The following is a 6,305-nucleotide window of genomic DNA, read 5'->3' as shown; positions in this document are numbered from 1 at the left end:
AGGGACCATTTATGATGTTATATATATATATATATATATATATATATATATATATATATCTTATAAAGCTAGCATTTTTCCTTGAACCTCATGCATTTGAAACTCCCATGCATTTTTCCTTTCACCACATTCATTTAAAACTCCCATGACTTTTCAATTTCTTTCTAATAATAATTATAAGTTGGTTAATAAGGTTAAATAAATATCAAACCTAAAGTGCAATCATATATAAACTAAATTTCAATATAAAAATAATATCCTTACTTCTACTTATAAAGTTATGTTTTTATTTTTTAGCATATTATACTTAATTTATTAGTTTTAATATATTGTTGGATGTAAACCATTATAATTTTAAAGATACAACTTTGGAATAATTTGTATACAATACTTAAATTATTAATTTAAATATAACATTACATGGTCAATTTAAATATAAATTTTAGTTTACCTTAAACAACCCAAAAAATATTTTCTAAATAGTTAAAAATGATAAATTGTAGTGTTTTTCTAATAATGATTATAAGTTGGTTAATAAGGTTAAATAAATATCAAACCTAAAGTGTAATCATAAATAAACTAAATTTTAATTTTAAAATAATATCTTTACTTCTACTTATATAGTTATGTCTTTAACTTTTAACATATTATACTTTATTTATTAGATGTAAAATATTGTTGTATGTAAACTATTATCAGTTTAAAGCTACAACATTTGAATAGTTTAGAAAAAATACTTAAATTGTTAATTTAAATATAACATTACAGTGTCAACTTAAATATAAATTTCAGTTTCAGTTAAAAAAACCAAAGAATATTTTGTAAATAGTTAAAAGTGATAAATTGTAGTGATAAATGAAAAAACTAAACTGTAATCTCAATTTAACTAAAATATTTCCTAAAAATATTTTTATAGTCATTAAAAGTTTTCAAATAAGTAGCTTAAATAACTTACAATAACAATAGTTAAAAATAACTCTATATAAATGATTATATTGTTACCTTGAAAATCAAAAAACAATGTTTGATGTTTTAAATAATTATAATGATAGAAATTAAAACATTAAGCAAATAAATTTTAAAAAATTAATTAACAATAACAATAACTATAAATAACATTAAACCATATATTATATTTAATTTTATTCATGTGTAACTTGCGGGTAGAAGTCATTCAAACGTTTGAGATAATGCAGCTATAATAGATGTATATATATTATCTTATAATTCAAAATAATCAATATATTATATCAATTTAGTATACAAATTATTATATCAAATTTAACAACAACATTATTTTTATATTAAAAAAAACATATATTTGTAAAGACTTCAACTATATAGGTGTTTCTGCGCAACGCGCAGACATTCGCCTAGTACTATATTATAAAGGAAACATTTTTTCTTTCACCACATTCATTTGAAACTCCCATTATTTTTCCTTTCACCACATTCATTTGAAAGTCTCATGACTTTTCAATTTCTTTCTAATAATAATTATAAGTTGGTTAATAAGGTTAAATAAATATCAAATCTAAAGTGTAATCATATATAAACTAAATTTCAATACTAAAATAATATCTTTACTTCTACTTAAAAAGTTATGTTTTTTAGCTTTTAACATATTATACTTAAATTATTAGTTTTAATATATTATTGGATGTAAACCATTATCATTTTAAATATACAATTTTGGAACAATTTGTATAAAATTTAAATTATTAATTTGAATATGAAATTACAGGGTCAACTAAAATATAAATTTTAGTTTAACTTAAACAACCCAAAAAATATTTTGTAAATAGTTAAAAGTGATTAAGTGTAGTGTCTTTCTAATAATGATTATAAACTAGTAGATAAGGTTAAATAATATCAAACCTAAAATGTAATCATAAATATACTAAATTTTAATTTTAAAATAATATCTTTACTTCTATTTAGAAAGTTATATCTTTAACTTTTAACATATTATACTTAATTTATTAGATTTAATATGTTGTTGTATGTAAACCATTATCAATTTAAAGTTACAACGTTTGTACAGTTTGAACAAAATACTTAAATTGTTAATTTAAATATAACATTACAATGTCAACTTAAATATAAATTTCAGTTCCACTTAAAAAAACCGAAGAATATTTTGTAAATAGCTAAAAGTGATAAATGCAAAAACTAAATTGTAATCTCAGATACAAGTCATTCAAACGATTGAGATTATGCAGTTATAATAGATGTATATATTATCATATAATTCAAAATAATCAATATATTATATATCAATTTAGTATACGAATTATTATATCAAATTTAACAACAACGTTATTGCTATATTTAAAAAAACATATATTTGTAAAGACTTCACCTATATAAGTGTTTCTGCGCAACGCACGGACATTCGTCTAGTAAAATTGACTAATTTTATATAGAAACGGTTCCGGTTCCGGGTTTAAAAATTGGCTTTATCCGGGTTCTGGGTAATCCGGGTTTGGGTCCATCGGGTCCGGGTAAACCGGGTCTAAAAACCGAAACTGGTGTTAGAAACCGGAACCACTTTTAGGGCCGAAACCGGTTTTTGTAAAACGTTTAAAAGATACATATCTCGACCATTGATGAACTTTTTCCAACTAAAGGTACTGAAGATTTGGGTTTGGTGATAAAATATCCATATTTAGACCAAACCAAAATTAATATGGTTTTTGGTTTCATTTTCAAGTGATGTTTTTTTTAGACAAATCTTTATTATTAAAATAGCGAAAACAATTCCTCAAGATAATATCGAATTTTATTCCAGGAGTTTTTATGATTAAGATTTTTTATGTTAATAAAGTTGTGGGATATATGATTAGGTTGTTGGCTCATTTGAGCCTTTTTGGAAACAATTCAAAATGGGATTCCTCAAATCAATAACAACAAAGCTACGGGCCTTACAAACCAAAGCTCCCTAAATGAACTATAAATATAACATTTATTTTTAAATTTGTTAATATATTAAAATTCATGTTCAAACATCCCATTTCTATCATAACAAAAACTCTACTACTTGTAATAAATTATTGTTAATGCTTAATTAATATTTTTATATTTTTGTTCAATTGAGCTTGTGTAAGTAGTTAAAACTTCTTTAGTTTACAAATACACAAAGTTATCGATTCTCACACCTCACAAGTCACAATACCTTTAAAAATCAAAGCAACATTGATCAATCATAAATCATGGATTATAATAATAAAAGAATTGTAATTAATATTGAATAAAAATAATTTTAATACTATTAATGTACAAGATATGTGATTGCCAATGCTACGAGTAGAAGCAGATAAGCTATCCCTTGATCAATTGCTGCCCCTGCATTTAATTACCATATAACATAAGTTTTTATTTTTCACAAATTAAATCATTATAATAAAAAACAATATATAATAACTATTTTAGAAAAGAATAAGGAAATTAAACATTTAAACCCACCATCATTGGAAGGATTTGGAGTTGGTGAAGGAGCAAAGTTTTGGGCTTGAGTAAGTTGAAGTTGAAGAATCGCCATAACCACGAAACCAATTACTGGTAGAACATCTAATCTCATCATTTTCGATTAAAATCCCGATAAAGCAGAAGGATAAGAATAATATTTAATAAAGATGTAAAAGTAAAACAGAAGGGAGTTAGAGAAATGAGAAGAATGAATGGATGAATGAGAGTTTTTGGAATGAGTTTGTGTATAAATAGATGCATAAATCGGGAAGAAGAAGAAAGCTTGAAGTTTCTTTCAGATGAGAAAAGGCAGCCGCATACGTGAGACTTTGACCGGAGCTTTTTGAAGTCAAATGAACACGTGGACTCTGAATCGTCGTTGCTGACCGGAAATTCTAGAAAACTTCATAATATATAACAAGGTAAGGTAACAAAATCAAAATTAATAGTATACTTTAACGAGTAAATTGGTATTTTATCCTATGTGTCGTTTATTATTGCTTTAGAACAACAAAATTTATTTATTTAGGTTTATTCGATACTATTTTTGTGTTAATTAGTAGCATCGGATATTTTAAGTATATGGTTAATATTGGTTGTTATTTTATAACTACATTATATTAATATACTCCCTCCGTCCCAATATTATTGTCCACAGACAAAAAACACACATATTAAGAAAAGCATTAATTACCACTAACTTTATTTAATAAAATGACAGTTTTGTCTTTACTTTGTATTTAATGTTCCATTAAATGCTTAGTTGGTTAAGTAATAATGATGAAGTATTTTGTTAAAAATGTTATTTATTTTTAGAAGTGGACTATTATTTTGGGACAAATCAAAAAGGAAAGATGGACTATAATTTTGGAACGGAGGGAGTATTATACGCTCATTTTAGATTAACATTATTATATATTTATCTTTATCGTTGTAAATCTTATAAAAGATATCATCTAAATTTCAAGATATATCATATCTTTGCATCATATTCATTTGAAACATACATAACTATTTATTTTCACCTAATTAATAACAACCATTAAAGCATTTTTCTAGCTTGTGATAGTTAATGGTACTAATGAGTAATGACACCAAGTTATATATATATATATATATATATATATATATATATATATATATATATATATATATATATATATATATATATATATATTCTTACTATATTATTATACAAACCTTACTATTTCTAAAAATAGATTTAAGACGTCCAAACCATTAAGCTACGAGTACAACCATCAAATGCCTAATCTCTTTTTTATTGAACTAACATCGTCTTTCCTCTTATATCTCCTTATCTTCAGTACTCTTCAAAATTCAGTTATAATTTGAATCGGTCAATTCCTTGATATCCGCCTAATTGAATCATCCAACAGAAAATAGTCAAAATACATTTACATAGCATCTCAATCCTCGCCTCCTACCTCTATAATCCCACTTTTCTCCCTCTCCGGCCTCACTTCCACCCTCTCTTGTCCTCACCCTTACAACCATCAACGACGCACCAGCGCTCCATGCGTTGTCAACATTTCTTATACGATATCTTTAAAATCCACCATCCTCTCTCACAATTACTATCAACATAATCTTTTCTTCAAACAAATTGGTAACTCTTGAGCCTGATTTGCTTGATCCTTTTAGAAACCCTAGCCGTCACCACCATCTCCACCATCCGCCGCCACCCCCAAACCCCATCAGTGGATTTGGACTATTTGGACTGAACGCATCCTTCTCTTCTCACTCATGGCCAGCGATTTAGGGTTTTGTTTTTGCGGCCACCTCCGATAAAGAACACGTCGGTCTCGACCCTGAGTAGCTTCATGAAACAAAGTCACCGGAAAAAATGATTTTATTGTATCTGAAGTAAGTATCTATACCTTTTTTCTTGATCTTCTCTTTGACTTCATTATATTTTTATCTGATTCTTCAGCTGTTGCTAGAAGATGAAGGCATAAAGGCTGGTCGTATTTTAATTTGTACTATTCCAATAGTCGTCACTTTCAACTTCACGGTCACAGGTAATTGTCTTCTTGCTCTCTCTCTATATATTTTTTGGTTTATATCTCTAATTGCTATACGAAAAAAAAACCTACACCATTACCTACCTTCTGTGTGCGTTATCAAACCTTAATGTGTTTTTGTATTTTGTTTTTCTGGATGTTATACTATTTTTTTGAAGAAACTCATAATTAAAGCAGGAAAGCACATTCGGATTCTGGTCATTTGAACCTTTACCTCATTATACAACAGTTGTTGGATCAAAATGAATCTCTAATATGTGTTTAATGTGATTATGTGACAGGAATTAGGACCTGATATACATGACACAACAAAAATTAGTGGTAAATACTTTAAAGCTATTTACAATCATTCCCTTCTCACTAACCCAAATTGTCAATGATTTACTGCAACTTATTTCACGCTTTTATTCTAAACCCATCAGTCATTCTAACGCAAAGTGTATTGCATGCTCTCTGTTTTCTGTTTGTGTGCATGCTCTGTATCTTAATGGTACGCTAACAAAAATACACCTTCTTCTAGGCATTGCAATCTTTGAATATGTATAGCTCTTTTATGCAAGGTTCGATTGGCAAGTGGGTTCTTAATGACGGGTGGGTATCCAATTACTCTATGACTGAAAATCTGGTATCCAATTACTACTTATGTATGATCAGGAAAAAAATATGGTAACCAATTACTGCATAGATTCAGTTTCTCAATGCATCTTATTGTACTTTAAGGTATATATGACAGCTAAACAAAAGCATAGCAAGGTTGCTGTCCTTCATGAACAGGGGATGCTCCATTGTGATTTA

General features: G+C 27.0%; 1 long non-coding RNA gene across 1 annotated transcript; it reads right to left on the bottom strand.

Annotated features, from left to right (window-relative positions):
* Positions 1-3,217: 3,217 nt before the first annotated feature.
* LOC145133735 (uncharacterized) lies at positions 3,218-3,755 on the bottom strand. Its single transcript, XR_013718719.1, has 2 exons — positions 3,466-3,755; positions 3,218-3,345 (listed from the first exon to the last, which is right to left on the bottom strand). It is a non-coding gene; the product is annotated as an uncharacterized LOC145133735 (long non-coding RNA).
* Positions 3,756-6,305: the final 2,550 nt, after the last annotated feature.

The sequence above is a fragment of the Lactuca virosa genome, chromosome 8 (genome assembly GCF_052849685.1).
Source record: "Lactuca virosa cultivar CGN04683 chromosome 8, Lactuca_virosa_CGN04683_v6, whole genome shotgun sequence".
NCBI classification, from domain to species: domain Eukaryota; kingdom Viridiplantae; phylum Streptophyta; class Magnoliopsida; order Asterales; family Asteraceae; genus Lactuca; species Lactuca virosa.
This window is presented reverse-complemented; position numbering and strand designations above follow the sequence as displayed.